The sequence below is a fragment of the Callorhinus ursinus genome, unplaced genomic scaffold (genome assembly GCF_003265705.2).
Source record: "Callorhinus ursinus isolate GAN/ISIS: 27379988/994484 unplaced genomic scaffold, GSC_fseal_2.0 scaffold1, whole genome shotgun sequence".
Lineage (NCBI taxonomy): Eukaryota > Metazoa > Chordata > Mammalia > Carnivora > Otariidae > Callorhinus > Callorhinus ursinus.
In genome coordinates this window covers 27226780-27243929 of record NW_027397063.1, presented here as the reverse complement: position 1 = coordinate 27243929, position 17150 = coordinate 27226780, and positions in this window count along the sequence as shown.

The following is a 17150-nucleotide window of genomic DNA, read 5'->3' as shown; positions in this document are numbered from 1 at the left end:
AGAGAGCACAGAATAACAAGAAAAAAATAAATTCTAGACATAACTTGTTGAAAAGACCCATTAAATTCTTACATACATGCAGATGTTAAGAAAAAACAAAACATTAAGGGGTGCCTGGTTAAAGTTAAAGGTTAAAGGTCTGACTTCAGCTCAGAAGATATTTGCAAATGACATACAGATAAAAGGCTAGTATCCAAAATCTATAAAAACTTATTAAACTCAACACCCAAAGAACAAATGATCCAATCAAGAAATGGGCAGAAGACACGAACAGACATTTTTCCAAAGAAGACATCCAAATGGCCAACAGACACATGAAAAATTGCTCATCCTCACTTGGCATCAGGGAAATCCAAATCAAAACCTCAATGAGATACCACCTCACACCAGTCAGAATGGCTAAAATTAACAAGTCAGGAAACGACAGATGTTGGCGGGGATGCGGAGAAAGGGGAACCCTCCTACACTGTTGGTGGGAATGCAAGCTGGCACAGCCACTCTGGAAAACAGTACAGAGGTTCCTCAAAAAGTTGAAAATAGAGATACCATACGACCCAGCAATTGCACTACTGGATATTTACCCCAAAGATACAAATGTAGGGATCTGAAGGGGTACATGCACCCTGATGTTTATAGCAGCCATGTCCACAATAGTCAAACTATGGAAAGAGCCAAGATGTCCATCAACAGATGAATGGATAAAGATGTGGTATATATATATATATATATATATATATATATACAGAGGAATATTATGCAGCCATCAAAAGGAATGAAATCTTGCCATTTGCAACGACATGGATGGAACTGGAGGGTATTATGCTAAGTGAAATAAGTCAATCAGAGAAAGACATGTATCATATGACCTCACTGATATGAGGAATTCTTAATCTCAGGAAACAAACTGAGGGTTGCTGGAGTGGTGGGGGTGGGAGGGATGGGGTGGCTGGGTGATAGACACTGGGGAGGGTGTGCTATGGTGAGCGCTGCGAATTGTGTAAGACTGTTGAGTCACAGACCTCTACCTCTGAAACGAATAATACATTATATGTTTAAAAAAAAAAAGAAGAAGAAGAGAGCAGGAAGGGAAAAATGAAGGGGGGAAATCAGAGGGGGAGATGAACCATGAGAGACTATGGACTCTGAGAAACAAATTGAGGGTTCTAAAGGGGGGGTGAGGGGATGGGTTAGCCTAGTGATGGGTATTAAAGAGGGCATGTACTGCATGGAGCACTGCGTGTTACAGGCAAACAATGAATCATGGAACACTACATCAAAAACTAATGATGAAATGTACGGTGATTAACATAACATAATTAAAAAAAGAATTAAAAAAATAAAATAAAGACAAAAAAAAGGTCATGATCTCAGGGTCCTCGGATCAACCCTGTAAGGAGTCAGCTAGGAGTCTGCTTCTCCCTCTCCCTCCACCCTTACCCCTGCTTGTGCTTATGCATGCACACACTCGCTTTCTCTCTCTCCGCCCCCCCCAATATAAATAAAATCTTAAAAAAAAAAAAAAACCACTCAGGTCACAAATCAATACTACAAGGAGTAAGACTGATTACATCACTATGAATTCTATAGATATTAAAAGGATATAGGTATATTGTGAACAAATAAAGGCATATTGTGAAAAATTTGTATCATATTGTGAATAAAGGCATATTGTGAACAAATTTATATCAAGAAATTCAACACTTACATGAAATAGAAAATTTCTTAAACAAATGGCTGAAACTCATTCAAGAACAAATTAACCTGAATAGTTTTTTTATCGACAGAAATATTTAGATGCAAAGGAAAGAAAAATTCTCACATACAAAAACCTAGGCTCAGATAGTTTTACTCTCAAAGTCTTCCAAATTTTTACAGAAAAAAAAATCCACAAAAATTTTCCAGAATGTGGAAGGAGAAGTAATTTCCAACTAATCCAGCATTGGCATGATGCCAAAACTATATAGCAACAGTACAAGAAAATTATAGACAAATATTTCGTGAACATAAATGTAATAATTTACAAAATAACAAGTCCAACAATGTAAAAATGACTGCATCATGACCAAGTAGATTTTATCCCAAAATGTAAATAATTTTTACATTAAAAAATCAAGAATTCTCCGAGAAGACAATCATTCCTAATGCGTTTGCACCTAAAAACAGAGCATTCAGCTACATGAGGAAAAATATGATAAAACTGCAAGTAAAAACACATGAATCTATGTGTATGAAACACTATCATAGTTGGAAACCTTAACACTCCTCTTTCAGAAATGGACAGATCCAGCAGGCAGAAAAATCAGTAAAGACATAGTTGAAGTTAACAATATCAATCAACTGGATAAAACTGATCTATATAGAGTACTTCATCCAACAACTGCAGATCACACATTTTTCCTCAAGCTCACGTGGGACATTCACCAAGACAGGCCATATTCTGGGCAGTAAAACACACCTTAGTAAATTTCAGAATAGAAATCATACAATGCCTCCTTTTCTATCACTGTGGAATTACACTAGTATAATAGAATTAACTGGAAAATCCCCAAGTATGTGGAGATTAAACAACATGCTTCTAAATAACACATGGGTCAAAAAGAAAAATCTCATGAGAAATTAAAAATTAAAAATATTCTGATCTACATGAAAACACAACTTATAATTTGTGGGATGTGCAAATTTGAGGAAAATGCATTGCATTGAATGCATATATTGGGAAAGGTCTAATATCAGTAACTTAAATTTCCACTTTAGAAAACTAGAAAAAGTAGAGTACATTTAATTCAAAAAAGGCTAAAGGGGATTAAAAAAAGAACTAAAGGAGAAATCAATGAAATTGAAAAACAGGAAAGCAATACAGAAAATCAATGAAAGCAAAACCTGGTTCTTTTAAGAGACCAAAAGTATTGATAAATTTAGCCAGGTTAAGGGGGAAAACAGGATAAAAACTATCAAATGAAGAGGAACATCATTACAGATTCCATGGATATTAAAAGACTAATAAAGAAATATATGAATAGCTATGCCCTCAACTGTGATAACCTAGATGAAAGGCACCAATTCTTTGAAAGACACCATCTACCAAAACTCAAAGAAATATATAATCTGAATAGGCCTCTATCTATTAAAGAAATTGAGTCTGTAATTAGATATTTTCCAAAGAAGAAAGCATCAGGCCCAGATACAATACTATGCTCATTTTTTAATTCTACCAAACATTTAAGGAAGAAATCTTACCATTTCACTACAATCTCTATGAGAGGACAGAAGCAGAAGGATTATTTTCTAACTTGTTCAATGAGAGCAGAATAACCCTAAACCAAAATCAGAAAAAGACATTACGGGGTAGGGGGATGGGTTAGCCTGGTGATGGGTATTAAAGAGGGCACATTCTGAGTGGAGCACTGGGTATTATGCACAAACAATGAATCATGGAACACTACATCAAAAACTAATGATGTAATGTATGGTAATTAACATAAAAATAAAAAAATAAAAAAAAAAGAAAAAGAAAAAGACATTACAAGAAAACTACAAACCGGTAGCTCTCATGAACATAGTGTAAAAATCCTCAACAAAATATTAGCAAATAAAATCCATGAAAGTATAAAAGGATTTATATACCACAACTAAGTGGGATTTACTTCAGTTATGCAAGGATAGTTCAGCATTCAAAAATTAGTCCATCACACAGATTAAAAAAAGAAAAAAAATATTTTTTTAAATAAACCTGGCCCCAAATTTCCAGAATCTTACACAGCCAGTCAGAAAATTGCACATTGAGGTAATATGCTCTGGGCACAAGGAAAACATGAAAACAGTGGGTGTTGGGGGATACCTCTTCGGAGAATGAAGACACAATCCTAAATTATGATCAGCATAGGTCAAGTGAAGGAGTGAAATTTGGTTGTTGAATTTGATAATCTAAAATAGGTGAAGGGTCAACATCCTCTAGCCAAGATGAACAGAAGCAATACCTACCTCACAATGCTTTGTATCTCCTTTGTATTTGTAAACTCTATCTCATGCCTTCACTTTTCATTTTGTGGTGTTCTGAATTATTCCTTAATCGTTTGACTTGTGACAGTATCATATTATCTAGATCATGACATCATCTTGAGGTCAGCCCCGAAGGTCAACCATGTAGGAAATCTTTTTTGTCTGTTTTAATGAAAAAAAAAAATCTAACATTCATTTATGATAAAAACCCAGTAAACCAGGAATAGTGAAAAGCTTTCTCAATTTGAAGACTATCTACAAAAAGCCTACAGCAAACATCATAGTTAACAGTGAGAAACTTGAAGTTTTCTCATTTATTATTAGGTACAAGGCAAGCATGTCACTTTTCACCACTCTTTTTCAACATTGCACCAGACATCCTTGCTAATGAAATAAGGCAATAAAGGAAGACTTAAAACAGTTTATCTTTGCAGATGGCATAATTGTCTATGTAGAAATAAAAAAAAAATCAATGACAACACAAAAAGCTACTAATAGTAAGTGATTATGGCAAGGTTACAGGATACAAGGTTGATATACTTAAATCAATTGCTTTTCTATATACCAGAAATGAGTAAGTGGAATTTGAAATTAAAGACAATACTATTTACATGAGCACTCTCCCTAAAATAAAATACTTAGTTATAAATCTAACAAAGTATGAACAAGATCTATATGAGGAAAACTATAAAATTTTGATGAATGAAATCAAAGAATTAATAAATGGAGAGAAATTTCATCTTCGTGGACAGGAACACAATACTGTCAAGATGTCAGTTCTTTCCAGATTGATCTATAAATTCAATATAATCTCAATCAATTCCCAGCAAATTATTTCATGGATATACTACTGATTCTAAAGTTTATATGGAGAGGCAAAAGACCAGAATAGCCAGCATATTATTGAAGGTGAAGAACGAAGTTGGAAGACTGATGCGCCCTGAGATCAAGACTCACTATAAAGTGACAGTAATCAAAGCAGTGTAGTATTGGTGAAAGAATAAACAAATAGATGAATGGAACAGAATAGAAAGCCTGGACATAGAGCTCCATAAATATAGTCATCTGATCATTGACAAAGGAGCAAAGGAAATGCAATAGAGTAAATATGTGCTCCTCAACAAATGGTGCTGTGACAATTGGACAACCACATGTAAAAAAAAAAAAAGGTAGTAAATGAATCTAGACAGAGACCTTATATCTTTCAAAAAAATTGACTCAAAATGGATCATATATCTAATGTAAAATGCAAAACTATAAAACTTTTAGAAGATATTATAGGAGGAAACCTAGATGACCTTGCATGTGGTGATGGCTTTTTAGATAAAACATCCAAGATAAAATCTATAAAAAAAAAATAACTGCTAAGGTAGGATTAAAATTAAAAACTTCTGCTCTGTGAAAGACAATGTCAAAAGAATAAAACGACAAGCCAAAGAGTGGGAGAAAAACCTTTGTAAAAGACATGTCTAATAAAGGAATGTTACTCATAATTATAATATACATTTATATCTTACAACACAAACAATAAAGAAAAATCCATTAAAGGGATGCCTTGGTGGCTCAGCCAGTGGCTCAGTGGCAGTTAAGTGACTGCCTTCGGCTCAGGTCATGATCCCAGAGTCCCACGCTGGGCTCCTTGTTCAGCAGGGAGCCTGCTTACCCCTGTGCCTGCAGCTCCCCCTACTGTGCATGTGCTCTCCCTCTGACAAATAAATAAAAAACCTTAATATTTTTTTAAAGTTCCATTATAAAATGGGCTAAATGGGGCACCTGGGTGGCTCCATCAGTTAAGTGTCTGTCTTCAGCTCAGATCATGATCTCAGGGTCCTGGGATCACCAAGCCCCACATTGAGCTCCCTGCTCAGTGGAGAGCCTGCTTCTCCCCCTCTCCCTCCGCTCCTACCCCCCCCATCGCTCTCTCTCTCTCTCTCTCTCTCTCTCTCTCTCAAATAAATAAATCTTAAAAAGAAAATGGGCTAAAGACCCTAACAGACACCGACAAAGATGTACAGATGGCAAATTAGCATATGAATGGATGCTCTGTATCACATCTCATCAGGAAAATGCAAGCTAAAAGAAGCTCTGCTACTATATGCCTATTAAAATGGTCAACACCAAAACACTGACAAAAACAATTACTGACAAGGATATGGTGCAATAAGAATGCTCATTCATTGCTGGTGGGAATATGAAATGGTACAGCCACTTTGGAAGACTGTTAGGCAGTTTCTTAAAAAAACTACACATACTCATTTCATACAATTCAGCAATCATGTTCTTTGACATTTACCAAAAGGAGTTGAAAACCTATGTCTACACGAAAACCTCCACATGGATGTTTGTAATTGCTTTACTTATGATTTCCCAAACTTGGAAACAACCAAGATGTCCTTCTGTAGGTGAATGGATAAATAAACTGTAGTATATCCGGGCAACTGAACATGATTCACTACTAAAAAGAAATCACCCATCAAGTCTTAAAGAGACATAGAAGAATATTATAGGTTGAGAAGCCAATCTGAAGAGCTTATATTCTGTATAATGCTAACTATATGACATTTTGGAAAAGGTAAAGTTATGGAGACAGTAAAAATATCTATGTTTGCCAGGAGTTAGAGTAGTGAGAAAGATGAATAGGCAGAATACAGAGTCTTTTTAGGGCAGTGAAACTACTCTGGGTGATTTTATAATAATAAATATATGTCATACATCTGTCCAAACACACAGACTATACAACACCAAGAGTAAACCCTAAAGTAAACTATGGACTTTGTTTTTTGTTTTGTTTTGTTTTTTTAAAGGTACCACTGATGTTCATTACAGGAGGTCTATACCTAGACAAGGATGTATGGGAAACATCTGTACTTCCCTCTCAATTTTATTGTAAACTTAAAACTACTGTAAAAATAAAGTATTAAAAAAATCAATCAGGGGGGAGGAGCAAGATAGCAGAGGAGTAGGAGACCTAAATTTCATCTGGTCCTAGGAATTCAGCTGAATAGGGATCAAACCATTCTGAACACCTACGAACTCAACAGGAGATCGAAGAAAGTAATAACAGCAACTCTCTGAACAGAAAAGCAACCACTTTCTGGAAGGTAGGACGTGCAGAGATGTGAATCCGAGGTGATATTTGGGAAGATAGACAGTGGGGGTGGGGGCCTCCATCAGCCACTACCAGCAAGTGATAAAGCAGCAGAGCACAAAATCGGAAATTTTAGAAGTCAGCTCCGTTGAGGGACATCACTCCAGTAGCTAAGCGGTGGGTAGAACCCTTGCTGGGACAGTGTGGTCTCAGGACGCTCAGGGTCACAGAAAGACTGGGGGTGCCTGAGTGTGGCAGAGCTCCCAGGTATCAGAGCAGGGAAGCCAACTGCAAAGGTGGAGCCAAGGAGTGGGCTTGCAGCTCAGGGTTGCCATAAACCATGATCCGTGGCACAGTCAGGCCACTGCTATTCCAACAGGGACCCAACAAGCGTCAGATCCGGGAGACTCCCCTTCCTCCCCCAGGAAGAGCAGCACAGGAGTGCACTGCAGGGATCTGCTGGGTTTGGAGACTCCAAATGGGGTCGGGTGCCAGAGACAGAAACGTTCAGTCACAGGCCAGGTGAGCACGGAGTGTGGTTGGAGACCGGGGAGACAGGAGTGATTGATTGCTTTCCTCTGGGAGCTCACTGAGGAGTGGGGGCCCAAGTTCTTGGCTCCTCCAGGGTGGGGATTGGGAGGCTGCCATTTTCACTCTTGTCCTCCAAAGCTGGACGGAAAGATTGCAGGATACAAAAGCTCCCGAGAGCAAACCCAAGCTGGTTACGTAGTCCGGCCCTGGCAAGGGCGGGGCAATTCCGCCTCCAGCAAAGCCACCTGAGAAACACGGCAATCGGCCCCTCCCCCAAAAGATCAGCAAGAACAGCCAGCCAAGACCAAGTTTACCGTTGAATGAGAATGGCAGAATGCCAGCACTGGGGGAATACAGCACATAGAATTCATGGCTTTTTTCCCATGATTCTTTAGTCTTTCAAGGTTAATTCTTTTAATTTTCTTTTTTCTTTTGAATTTTTCTTTTTTCCTTTTTCAACCAACATCTTATCAATCCCTTTTTAATTTTTTTTATTTTTCATTTTTAGAGTCATATTCTAGCCCTTCATAGTAGTTACCCTTATTTTTGGTACATATATACAAGTTGTTCTCTCTTTAAAATTTTGGGATACAGTTTCTTCTAAAAGAACAAAATATACCCTTAATCTCTAGTGTATGGCTTTGTTCTAGTCTCCTACCTGATCACATTCTCTCCCTTTTTTTTTATCCTCTTCTTTCTTTTTCCAACCAACTTATCCTATCCTTTTATAAAATCTTCTAAATTTTCATCTTTACACTCATATTCCATCCCTTCATCGTATTTACCCTTATTTTTGTACATATATAAGTTTTTCTTTCTTTAATATTTTGGGAGGGACTTTCTTCTAACAGACCAAACTATGCCCAAAATCTAGTATGTAGCACTGATCTATGCACCAGCCTGATCATATTTGATCATATTCTGTTTTTTTTTGTTTGTTTGTTTATTTTCTAAAATTTTCTTCTTTTTTTTTTTTCCTCTATTTTCCTTCTTTCCCTTTCTTTACCCCCAGTTTCAGGTCTCTTCTGATTTGTTTAGTCTGTTGTTACCCTGTTAGCAGCTTGTTCTCTCATTCATCTATTGTCCTCTGGACAAAATGACAAGATGGAAAAAATCACCTCAAAAAAAGAACAAGAGGCAATACTGACTGCCAGGGACTAGTTCAATACGAACATTACTAAGATGTCGGAACTAGAGTTCAGAACGACAATTTAAAGATACTAGCTGGGCTTGAAAAAAGCATGGAAGATACTAGAGAAACCCTTTCTGGAGAAATAAAAGAACTAAAATCTAACCAAGTCAAAATCAAAAAGGCTATTAATGAGGTGCAATCAAAAATGGAAGCTCTAACTCCTAGGATAAGTGAGGCAGAAGAGAGAATTAGTGATACAGAAGACCAAAAGATGGAAAACAAAGAAGCTGAGAAAAAGAGAGATAAACAACTACTGGATCACAAGAGCAGAATTAGAGAGATAAGTGATACCATAACGAAACAATATTAGAATAATTGGAATCCCAGAAGAAGAAAAAAGAGAGGGAAGGGCAGAAGGTATATTGGAGCATATTATAGCAGAGAACTTCCCTAGTGTGGGGAATGAAACAGGCATCAAAATCCAGGAGGCACAGAAAACCCCCTCAAAAATCAATAAAAATAGGTCAACACCCCAACATCTAATAGTAAAACTTATGAGTCTCAGAGACAAAGAGAAAAATCCTGAAAGCAGCTCGGGAGAAGAGATATGTAACCTACAATGGTAGAAACATTAGATCGACAACAGACCTATCCACAGAGACCTGGCAGGCCAGAAAGGACTGGCATGATATCTTCAGAGCACTAAATGAGAAAATATGCAGCCAAGAGTACTATATCCAGCTAGGCTGTCATTGAAAATAGAAGGAGAGATAAAAAGCTTCCAGGACAAACAAAAACTAAAGGAATTTGCAAACACAAAACCAGACCTACAAGAAATATTGAAAGGGGTCCTCTAAGCAAAGAGAGAGCCTAAAAGTAACATAGACCAGAAAGGAACACAGACAATATACAGGAACAGTCACCTTACAGGCAATACAATAGCACTAAATTCATATCTTTCAATAGTTACCCTGCATGTAAATGGGCTCAATGCCCTAATCAAAAGACAAAGGCTATCAGACTGGATAAAAAAACAAGAGCAATCAATATGCTGTCTGCAAGAGACTCATTTTAGACCCAAAGACACCCCCAGATTGAAAGTGAGGGGGTGGAAAACCATGTACCATGCTAATGGACACCCAAAGAAAGCTGGGGTGGCAATCCTTATATCAGACAAATTAGATTTTAAACCAAAGACTATAATAAGAGACGAGGAAGGACACTATATCATACATAAAGGGACTATCCAACAAGAAGATCTAACAATTGTAATATCTATGCCCCTAACATGGGAGCAGCCAATTATATAAGGCAATTAATAACAAAAGCAAAGAAACACATTGACAACAATACAATAATAGTGAGGAACTTTAACACCCTCCTGACTGAAATGGACAGATCATCTAAGCAAAAGATCAACAAGGAAATAAAGACTTTAAATGACACACTGGACCAAATGGACTTCACAGATATATACAGAACATTCCAACCCAAAGCAAGATAATACACATTCTTCTCAGGTGCCCATGGAACCTTCTCCAGAATAGATCACATCCTAAGTCACAAATCAGGTCTCAACTGGTACCAAAAGATTAGAATCATTCCCTGCATCTTTTCGGACCACAGTGCTTTGAAACTAGAACTCAATCACAAGAGGAAAGTCGGGAAAAACACAAATACATGGAGACTAAAGAGCATCCTACTAAAGAATGAATGGCTCAACCAGGAAATTAAAGAAGAATTAAAAAAATAATGGAAACCAACAAAAATGAAAACACAACTGTTCAAAATCTTTGGGATGCAGCAAAGGCAGTCCTAAGAGGAAAGGGTATAGCAATACGAGTCTTTCTCAAGAAACAAGAAAAGTCTCAAATACACAACCTAACCCTACACCTAAAGGAGCTGGAGAAAGAACAGCAAATAAAGCCTAAACCCAGCAGGAGAAGAGAAGTAATAAAGATCAGAGCAGAAATCAATGAAATAGAAACCAAAAGAATGGTAGAACAGATCAACGAAACGAGGAGCTGGTTCTTTGAAAGAATTAATAACACTGATAAGCCCCTGGCCAGACTTATCAAAAAGAAAAGAGAAAGGACCAAATAAATAAAATCATGAATGAAAGAGGAGAGATCACAACCAACACCAAAGAAATACAAACAATTATAAGGACATATCATGAGCAAATATATGCCAGCAAATTAGATAATCTGGAAGAAATGGATGCATTCCTAGAGATGTATCAACTACCAAAACTGAACCAGGAAGAAATAGAAAACCTGAAGAGACCTATAACCACTAAGGAAATTGAAGCAGTCATCAAAAATCTCCGAACAAACAAAAGCCCAGGGCCAGATGGCTTTCCAGGGGAATTCTACCAAACATTTAAAGAAGAATTAAAATCTACTTTTTCTGAAACTGTTCCAAAAAATAGAAATGGAAGGAAAACTTCCAAACTCGTTTTATGAGGCCACCATTACCTTGATCCCCAAACCAGACAAAGACCCCATCAAAAAGGAGAATTACAGACCAATATCCTTGATGAACATGGATGCAAAAATTCTCACCAAAATACCAGCCAATACGATCCAACAGTACATTAAAAAGATTACTCACCACAACCAAGTGGGATTTATCCCTGGGCTGCAAGTTTGGTTCAACATCTGCAAATCAATCAATGTGATACAATACATTAATAAAAGAAAGAACAAGAACCATATGATCCTCTCAATAGATGCAGAAAAAAACATTTGACAAAGTACAGCATCCTTTCTTGATCAAACTCTTCAGAGTACAGGGATAGAGGGTACAAACCTCAATATCATAAAAGCCATCTATGAAAAACCCATAGCAAATATCATTCTCAATACAGAAAAACTGTGAGCTTTTCCCCGAAGGTCAAGAACACGGCTGGGATGTCCACTATCAGCACTGTTATTCAACATAGTATTAGAAGTCCTAGCCACAGCAATCAGACAACAAAGAGAAATAAAATGCATCCAAATCACCAAAGAAGAAGTCAAACTCTCACTGTTTGCAGATGATACAATACTTTATGTGGAAAACCCAAAAGACTCCACCCCAAAACTGCTAGAACTCATACAGGAATTCAGTAAAGCGGCAGGATATAAAATCAATGCACAGAATCAGTTGCATTCCTATACACCAAAAAGACAGAAGAAAGAGAAATTAAGGAGTCAATCCCAATTACAATTGCACCCAAAACCATAAGATATGTAGGAATAAATCTAACCAAAGAGGCAAAGAATCTGTACTCAGAAAACTACAAAATACTCATGAAATAAATTGAGGAGGACACAAAGAAATGGAAAAGCGGTCCATGCTCATGGATTGGAAGAACAAACATTGTGAAGATGTCAATGCTACCTAGAGCAATCTATACATCTAATGCAATCCCTATCAAAATACCATCAACTTTTTTCAAAGAAATGGAACAAACAATCCTAAACTTTGTATGGAACCAGAAAAGACCGCAAATAGCCAGAGGAATGTTGAAAAAGAAAAGCAAAGCTGGTGACATCACAATTCTGGGCTTCAAGCTCTATTACAAAGCTGTCATCATCAAGACAGTATGGTACTGGCACAGAAACAGACACATAGATCAATGGAACAGAACAGAGCCCCCCGAAATGGATCCTCAACTCTATGATCAACTAAACTTCAACAAAGCAAGAAAGAATGTCCAATGGAAAAAGACAGTCTCTTCAACAAAGGTGTTGGGAAAACTGGACAGCCACATGTAGAAGAATGAAACTAGACCATCTCCTTACACCACACACAAAAATAGATTCAAAATGGCTGAAAGACCTAAATGTGAGACAGGAGTCCATCAAAATCCTAAAGGAGAACACAGGCAGCAACCTCTTCGACCTCAGCTGCAACAACTTCTTCCTAGAAACATTGCCAAAGACAAAGGAAGCAAGGGTAAAAATGAACTATTCGGACTTCATCAAGATAAAAGCCTTTTGCACAGCAAAAGAAACATTCAAAAAAACCAAAAGACAACTGACAAAATGGGAGAAGATATTTGCAAATGACATATCAGTTAAAGGGCTAGTATCAAAAATCTATAAAGAACTTATCAAACTCACCACCCAAAGAACAAATGATCCAATCAAGAAATAGGCAGAAGATGCAAACAGACATTTTTCCAAAGAAGACATCCAAATGGCCAACAGACACATGAAAAAGAGCTCAACATTGCTCGGCATCAGGGAAATCCAAATCAAAACCTCAATGATATATCACCTCACAGCAGTCAGAATGGCTAAAATTAACAAGTCAGGAAACGACAGATATTGGTGAGGATGCGGAGAAAGGGGAAACCTCCTACACTTGTTGGTGTGAATGCAAACTGGTGCAGCCACTCTGGAAACAGTATGGAGGTTCCTCAAAAAGTTGAAAATAGAGCTACCATAAGACCCAGCAATTGCTCTACTGGGTATTTACCCCAAAGATACAAATGTAGGGAATCAATGGTTATGTGCAGCCTGATTTTTATAACATCAATGTCCGCAATAGCCAAACTATGGAAAGAGCCAAAAAGTCTATCAACAATAATGGATAAAGAAGATGTTGTATATATATACAATGGAATATTACGCAGCCATCACAAGGAATGAAATCTTGCCTTTTGCAACGACATGGATGGAACTGGAGGGTATTATGCTGAGCGAAATAAGTCAATCACAGAATGACATGTATCCTATGATCTCACTGATATGAGGAATTCTTAATCTCAGGAAACAAACTGAGGATTGCTAGAGTGGTGGGGGGTGGGAGGGATGGGGTGTGGGTGATAGACATTGGGGAGGGTATGTGCTATGGTGAGCACTGTGAATTGTGTAAGACTACTGAATCACAGACCTGTACCTTTGAAACAAATAATATATTATATGTTAAAAAAAAAGAAGAAGATAGCAGGAAGGGAAAAATGAAATGGAGGAAATCAGAAGGGGAGACGATTAGACTCTGAGAAACAAACTGAGGGTTCTAGAGGGGAATGGGGTTGGGGGATGGGTTAGCTTAGTGATGGGTATTAAAGAGGGCACGTACTGAATGGAGCACTGGGTGTTATATGCAAACAATGAATCATGGAACACTTCATCAAAAACTAATGATGTAATGTATGGTGACTAACATAACATAATAAAATTTAAAAAAAAATCAATCATTGTAATTCATCTTTTGTATTAGTTTGCTAGGACCACCATATCAAAATATAAGACTTGGCAGTTTAAATGCACAAATTTATTTTCTCACAGCCCTGGAGATTGGACATCTAAGATCAAAGTGTCAGTATGTTTGGCTTCCTTTGAGACCTTCCTGTTTGGCTTGCAGATGGCCACTTGTCAATGTGTCCTCAAATGGTCTTTCCTCTCTGTACAGGTATTCTTGTTTTGTCCTCAGTGATCTATTCTCTTTGCCTTATAAGGACACCAATCAGATTGGATGAGGGCCCACCCTAATGGCCTCATTTTAACTTAATCACCTCTAAAAGGCCCCATCTCCCAACACAGTCACATTTTAAGATACTGGGGTTAGGACCCCCACATATGAAATTTTGGGGGGGACAAATTAGTCTGTAACTCCATGTTAAATTTTTTTAAACGCACCACATTGTCATCTCAACACACACACACACACACACACACACACACACACACACACACACACACACCAGAATTCAAATTCTAGTCCTCATAAAGCCTCTCAGCAAGCTTAGAAGTTCCTTAACCTATATAGTTATATTAAATCATGAAAAACCAATTGCTTTCTCTTTCAAATTAGAAACATGATCCAGCATGTTTACTCTTTTTAATTCTATATACCATTGCACTAGAAGCTCTAGTTAGGGCATTGAAGAAAGAAAAAGGAATAAAATGCATCATATTGAAAAGAAGTAAAACTGTTTTTATTCACAAATGCCATAATTACCAATATAGAAAGTTCATTGAAATCTACAAAAAAAAGTTACTAGAGTAAGTAGATTTAACAAGGTTGCTGGATGCAAGATCAATATGCAAAAATCACTTGTATTTCTTTATACTAGTAACAAAAATTTGAAAATGAAATAAACGCGTGTGCACACGCGTGTGCATGCGTGCGCACACACACACACACACACACACACACAGAGGAATATTACTCATCCGTAAAAAAAGAATGAAATCTTGCTATTTGCAATGACATGGATGGAGCCAGAGCATATCATGCTAAGCAAAATAAGTCAGTCAGAGAAAGACAAATACCATATGATTTCACTCATATGTGAGTTTCAGAAACAAAACAAATGAACATGGAGTTGGGGTGAAGAGACAAACCATGAAACAGACCCTTAACTATAAAGAAAAATCTGATGGTTGCTGGTAGAAGGGAAGTGGGCAAGGGGATGGGCTGAATGGGTGATGGGTATTAAGGAGTGCACTTGTTATGATGATCACTGGGTGTTGTATGTAAATGGTGAATCACTAAATTCTACACCTGAAACTAAAAAAAAAAAAAAAAAGCAGTAACAAAAACCACTTACAAGCACATTAAAAATAGGAAATAAAATGTTACAAAAGTTGTGGAAACCACTATACTGTAAACTATAAAACATTCATAAGAGAAATTCAAGAAGACCTAAACAGAAATACATGTTTTTGAGTCTGAACATTCAATATTTTTATAATATTTAATCTCTGCAAATTAATAATTAGATTCAATGTAATACTATTTAACATCTAAATAGTAATTTTTTTAAAAACTGGAAGTTATTCTAAAATTAATAAATTCAAATAGGCTAGAATAACTGAAACAACTCTGAAATAGAATAAATTTGATTTTTCTACCTGATTTCAAGATTTATTTTAATGCTGCAATAGTCAATAGAGTGTCATAAGGTAAGCAAATAGAACAATAAAACAGAACTGTGTGTCCAGAACTAGTCCCGCACATATGGAAAACTGATGTCTGCCAAAGGCATAAAGGTAATTCAGAGGAGAAAAGTCTTCAACTCATGCTGGAACATCTGGATATTCATATACAAAAAAAGTAAACTTGGATCCATTCTTCACAACATAGGTAAGAATTAACTCAAAATATCATAGACCTAAATATTAAACTAAAATTATACAATTTCTAGAGAACATCTTTGAATCTATAGAGCATTTTAGGAGAACATTTTTATAACCCTGGTTTACGCAGATTTTTTTTTTTTAGTTATGACAAGAAAATCATTATTTATAAAAATATCATTAAATTGGATCTCATCAGATTAAAAATTTCTGCTATTTAAAAGTTACTATTAAGAGTATATAAAGATAGGGCGCCTGGGTGGCTCAGTTGGTTAAGCAACTGCCTTCAGCTCAGGTCATGATCATGGAGCCCCGGGATTGAGTTCCACATCAGGCTTCCTGCTGGAGGGGAGTCTGCTTCTCCCTCTGACCCTCCCCCCTCTCATGTGCACTCTCTCTCTATCTCTCTCATTCTCTCTGTCTCAAATAAATAAAATCTTTATAAAAAAAAAAGACTATATAGAGATAAACCACACATTGGGAAAAAATATTTGTAAAGCACATATCTAGAGGACTTCTACTCAGAATATATAAAGTATACTTGAAAATTAAGAAAATTAATAATCCAATAAAAATAAGCCAAAAGATCTGACCAGCCATATCAGTACAGAAGATGGTAAATAAATCCATGAAGAGCTCAACAGCACTAGTCATTAAGGAAATGGAAAATTAATTCATAATGTGATACTACTACAGATCTATTGGAATGACATTTAAGAATACCGATCTATTGGTAGGTACGATGTGGAGGCATTAAAATTCTTATACACAGTGGTAGGAATGTAAAGTAGTGTAACCGCTTTGAAAATTTGTTTGGTATTTTCTTAAAAGTTATACTCTTACCTACTATATGATCCAGACAGTCCACTCCTACGTATTACCCAATGGAAATGAAGGCATATATTCAGACAAAAACTTGAACATGAATGTTCATAGCATCTTCATTTATAAAATCTGGAGGAAAAAATAATCAAATGTCCTTCATCAAGTAAATGAATAAACAAATGTGGTAAACCCATAGAATGTAGTAGTATTCAAAATTATTTCAAAAAGTAATGAGCTATTGATAGGTGCTGCAATGAGGAGAATATCAAATAATTTTGTTAGTGAAAGAGACCAGACAAACGAGTACACATTTTTTTTCTGTTTTCCTTTTTTTTTGAGTAATAAAAAAGGAATAATTTATTTTGATAATTTACTACATATTGTCTGTGTCCTTAAAGAGGAAAAGAAACTTTAAAGATGTTCCCATTACTAATAAACTAAAACTTGACAACACTATAAAAATACTTGCATGGTGTTAATCCTAAATATTTATGCTATT